Raw genomic sequence first — 6,000 nt, 5'->3', positions numbered from 1 at the left:
AACAAACCACAATACCCAGACTTGAACTTATAGCTGCTGTATTAGCTGTCAGACTGGACAAGATGATTACAAAGGAGCTTCTACTGGAATTGGACCAGTCAATTTTCTGGACCGATAGCACAACTGTGCTTAATTACATTTCAAGTGAAACAAAGAGATTCCACACATTTGTAACAAACAGAGTGGCTGTTATACGTGAAGCTACAGAAGTGGCCCAATGGAGATACATAGAATCTAAGAAGAACCCTGCTGATGAGGCCTCAAGAGGACTGTCAGCAGATGATTTTCTAAAATGTGAGCGATGGATCAAAGGGCCAGAGTTTCCTCTGACTGATGAAAGAAACTGGCCAAAACAGGAGGTGAACAAACCTGTCGTCACCCTGGATGACCCTGAGGTCAAACGAGACATCATGATTAATGCTTGTATTGTTGATGATGCATCCAATGCTAAGAACATGCTTCTCAACTATTTTTCAGATTGGGAAAAACTGAAAACTTCAGTCGCCTGGTTTTTTAAGTTTAAAGATCTGCTTCAAGAACTAAGGAAACAAGGTAAATCACCTCATGAACACTCATGCAATAAAAACAAAGGACTGGTGTTGACCCGGGATGATTTATATTATGCAGAACTGGAAATTGTTCGCCTCTGCCAACAGCAAAGATTTCAAAGGGGAAAAGGGAAAGAGTAGGAGGCCGACTTAGGAAGGCATCCATGCCTGAGACAATGAAACATCCCATAATTCTATCTAAGGATCAGCCAATATCTAAACTCATTTTACAACACATTCACAACCAAGTGGGTCATGCTGAACGTAATCACATGATATCTGCTCTTCGAAAAACCTACTGGATTACGAATGCAAACACTGCCTGCAGAAAAATCATTGCTGACTGTGTTATTTGTTGTCGTCTTCAGGGGAGAGTTGGAGAACAGAAAATGTCTGACCTTCCAGTGGAAAGAATCTTGCCAGACTTACCACCATTTACTAAGATGGGTGTGGATTATTTTGGACCATTTGAAATCAAAAGAGGTCTCAGCCTGGTCAAAAGATACAGAGTGGTCTTCACATGCATGACTAGTCGAGCAGTACATCTTGAAGTAGCCCACTCACTCACTACAGATTCATGCATAAATGCCATTCGACGGGTTTATGTGTCGACGTGGACAAGTCACCAACCTCAGGTCAGACAATGGTACAAATTTTGTGGGAGTGGAAAGAGAACTGAGGGAAGCTCTCAGAAACCGGGATCACAACAAAATACAGAGTGCTTTGGCAAAAAGAGGAATAAAATGGACATTTAACCCTCCGGCTGGATCTCATCACGGTGGAGCATGGTAGCGAATCATTCGCCTCATAAGAAAGGTGTTGTACTCCATCGTTAAACAACAAACCATGGATGATGAGAGTTTTTGTACTGTTATCTGTGAAGTTGAAGCCATTCTCAACAGTCGCCCAATCACTAAACTGTCTGATGACCCTAATTAAAGGAACTTGCCAGTATCCCTTTAACATGTCGAGTTTGCTAACATACCTCGCAGGTCCAATCTCATCAATGCAATCGTCAATACGAGGTAAAGGATGTGCATCAGGGACAGTAATTGAGTTTACCTTTCGGAAGTCAGTACAGAATCTCAGACTTGACATCTAGGACACAAGGAGAACTCCAGGAACTACAACTCGGTACTGCAAATCCATTCAGCAACAAATAGTCAACCTCTTTTTTCATCATCTCTCTCTTCGCTGGACCAACCTGATAGGCCCGCTGTTTGATTGGTCTAGGGTTCGTCAGAATGATGTCATGTGTGATGACCGAGGTCTGGGAGGGAATATCACTAAAAAGGCTTGGAAAGTCATGTATGGGTTTGGTGATGTCAATACTCTGGTCACTATGGAGATGAGACAAATCAGACAATACCTCAATGTTGCTAAGTCTCGCCCCCTGTGGTGTAGCGTTACGCATCACCAGGCCATCAGCAGCAGCGGAAGTCGTCACCTCCGAGAGTGAAGCCATAGGTGAAAACGTTTGGGTTGAATGTGGCCCCTTTTCATCCCCTCTTGGGCGGTACAGTTTCATCATGTTGACATGACATACTCTGGTCTGCCCCCGGCGGTCAGGGGTTTTGATGACGTAGTTTGTATCACTCAGTTTGCTTTCCACCACATAAGGACCTGAAAATTTATGTGAGAGAGCAGAACCAGGTACAGGTAAAAGAATCAATTCGTTATCTCTGGGTTGAAACAGGCATTGTTGACGTTTCTTCATCTTCCGTTGGGAAGAGGTCAGCGCATTCCTAGCCAAAGAGCAAGTCCGCTGGAGACGCTCTTTGAGCTAGGCCACATACTCAGGAATGCTTTTTACCTTTAATTCCGGGCTGATCAAATGCTCCTTAAGGACCTTTAAAGGACCCCTATCCTCACGTCCAAACACTAGTTCAGCCGGACTGAAACCTAGTGACTCCTGTACTGCTTCACGGGCAGCAAACAAAACTAGGGGAACACCATCATCCCAATCCTTCTGGGAGTCAAAACAGTGCTTCCTCAACATGGATTTCATAGTCTGATGAAATCGCTCAAGTGCCCCCTGGCTTTCGGGATGGTAAGGGCTAGATGTTATGTGTTTAACACCTAAGGATTTCAGGGCCTGAGCAAACAGATTGGATTTAAAATTTGTACCTTGGTCCGTTTGAACCACTTTTGGCAGACCGAATAGCGAAAAAAACTTTACCAGGGCTTTGGTGATCACTGGAGCTGTAATCTTCCGCAGGGGTACAGCTTCTGGGAACCTGGTGGAAGCACACATGATGGTTAAAAGAAACTGATTCCCAGCTTTAGTTTTTGGTAGTGGCCCCACACAATCTACAATAACCCGATCAAATGGTTCACCTGTTACTGGAATGGGACGGAGAGGAGCGGGGGGAATTACCTGATTTGGTTTACCAACCATCTGACATACATGACAAGAACGACAGTACTGCACTACATCAGATTTAAGTCCTGGCCAAAAGAAATGTTTAAGGACTCGGTTATAGGTCTTTGTGACCCCCAGGTGTCCTGACCATGGGTGGTCATGAGCTAAGGACAATACCTGGGAACGAAAAACCGTAGACACTACAACCTGATAAATCCCACCCCAATCCTCGCTCTCTGAGACACCACCAGTCCAGCAGCGCATCAACAGGCCATTATGAAGGACATAGGCTATTTCCTTCTGCTTAGCTTCTTCCTGGTCAACAATTGTTGAGCGACATTTTGAGTGTGACATCAGCTTGTCGGGCCGCAATGAACTCTTCCCTAGTAGCTGGGAAGTTTCCAACCCCTGCACCAGGGATTGACGATCTCATGTCTCCTTTGCTGTCGTCAGGTTGATGGTTGGACTCAGTCACCACATCAGGAAACTGTTCTGAACCCAGAAAAGAATCAGAAATGTCAATGCCATATTTCTTTGACTGAGCTCTTGTAACCGCACAAGCAGGACTAATCTCAGAAGGTGGGTGTGTGATGCTTGCTGACTCTAAAATCAGGACTGTCCAGTACCTCAGGGACAGGCATAACCTTGCCCCCAGCTAAGTCATTACCCACAATAATATCTAAACCATGAATTGGCAAAGCAGGACGCACTGCGACTTTAAAGAATCCATTGATCAAGGAAGAACAAATGTGTATACGATGTAAAGGGACAGGTATTAATCTCATCCCAACCCCCTGAATGATGGCGCTTGATTGACAGGATGTTTCATGGGACAAAGGCAATATGCCTTCTCTAATAATGGACTGAGAGCCCCCTGTGTCACACAGCATTTTTACTGGTTGCTGGTCTTTTGGATCTCCTGTAACTGAGCCTTCCAAAATGAATGGCTTAAAGCAGGGATCAGGGTCACTGACAGTTTGTGAGATCTCAATATCAGGAAACTTACTTTTAATCAGGCCCATGCTTTTGGGCTGTGGCATGTGAGGTTGTAACTGTTTACACTTCAGAGATAAACAATCAACAATAATGTGACCTTTCTTATGGCAGTAGAAACATTCACGAGTCTCTCGTGGTGTAGACTGTGGGCCCTTAGCCTTCTCAAAAGGAGTATAGCCAGGACTAGATCTCACAGGACCCGATACCGGATTCCTTTCTGGACGGGAGGAGGACACAAACACATTTTTGTGGGTTAATACAAATTCATCAGCTAAGACAGCAGCCTTAGACAACGTGGTAACTTTTTGCTCATTCAAGAACACTACCAGTTTCTCTGGCAAAGCATTCTTAAAATCCTCCAGTAGCATTAACTGACGTAGGGACTCAAAATTACTTTTAACCCCACGAGCAGTGCACCATTTATCAAACAGAACCCCTTTTTCTCGTGCAAACTCAACAAAGGTTTGTCCACTACGCTTCTTACGAGTCCTGAACTTCTGTCGGTAGGCCTCTGGCACAAGCATACGCACAAGCATACGCACAAGCATATGCACGTAATAATGATTCTTTAAGCACATCATATTTCAAGCTTTCTTCTAAGGAAAGAGATGCTACCACTTCTTGTGCTTTGCCTACCAGCTTGCAGTGAAGCAAGATGGGCCACATGTCTTTAGGCCAATCTAATGCAGTAGCAATTCTCTCCAATGCGTTGAAATAAGAGTCGACCTCCGACTCCCTAAATGTTGCCACCAAAACTACATTTTTACCAACATTAAAAACTTGCTTAATATGGGTTGCCTGCTAAACGTTTCTGATTGTCATAATAGTTTGGCTAGAAGATATTCTCTGGGCCGCTACTTCAAGCTGCCTGTGCCTCCAGCTGAAGACGAGCAAGGCGTATCTTGATTTTAACATCCATACTGGATCCATGTGACTCTGGGGAGTAGTAGTATAACTGGCTCAACTTCATCTTTAGGAAAAGAAACCCCCTTCAGCAGAAGGATTGTCACCAAGTGACACAGACATTGAGAGAACATTCAACTCAAGTAACTTCTCCAATACTTTGTTTTTAATCTCCCTTTTAACACCATATTTTTGCACTGGAATTTTAAAGTGCGCTGCAATAGCCAGTAAATCATCCTTGCGACATAACTCTAGTTTATCAAAGCTTGGATTTTCAATAAACTCCCCCAACTCAAAACCCATTGTTAAATATGGTAACAAAACAATGACTCATCAAACCTCTGGGTTGTCTTTTAGCTCAGAGAACACAGTATCCCGGACGAGCCCCCATTTGTGTTACGTTCTTATGTTGTTTGTTGAAAAAAAAAAAGAACAGCAACACGACAAACCAAAGATTTTAAATGAGGCAAAGTTGACGTTTTAAAGAAATAACGTTTAATAATGAGTAACTTAAATACAACAGCCAGGTTTATACAAGGTGGGGGAGGAAAGGGGGGAGGTGGAGTGCCAAATAAATGAAATCAATTAAACAAAACCAGTCCTACATTAAACCTTCGTTACCAAACAAAAAAAACCCTGTCCTCTCTAAAAACAAGAGTTCAAAATAATGGTCAAAATGTTACATGGGTGGCAACGCTCCACCGCTAAACTAGTGTATATAGACACAGTGTTAACTACGTGCTGCCATGTACAGGGTACCCCAAGCTCAACTACCTCCTTTTCCCCACCACGACTGTTGTTGTCAGCCAGCAATTTCATCGAGTGTAGACAAATTGAGAGGGAGAGCTCCTCAACAGGCTCCCCTTTATTGAGCCTCCTGTCAGATGATTGGCCATGGCTGAAGTCAAGGTGGTGGCCTCATGTCCTCCCAGGTGCAGCTCATCTTGATCAGCACCTGGTGGAAGGATAGGGGAGGGAGAGTGGGGAGAAGAGAACAAGAAACTGACATGATGCCCCTACTGGGCATGTAACACCCGCCCTAACGTGTTTCACCTGTGTCATGTTTGTTACACCTGTGTTTGATTGGCTCCGCCTCCTACCTGCGCTCCAGTTGTCCAGTTTTTGCATGCAATTTCTTTAATGGAATATGTTTTTTCTTTTGTGACCCAGTGCAACTTTCTTTTGGGTTTT

Source organism: Solea senegalensis, linkage group LG9 (assembly GCF_019176455.1).
Source record: "Solea senegalensis isolate Sse05_10M linkage group LG9, IFAPA_SoseM_1, whole genome shotgun sequence".
In the NCBI taxonomy this organism is placed as follows: domain Eukaryota; kingdom Metazoa; phylum Chordata; class Actinopteri; order Pleuronectiformes; family Soleidae; genus Solea; species Solea senegalensis.
Note: the sequence above shows the minus strand (reverse complement) of the source record.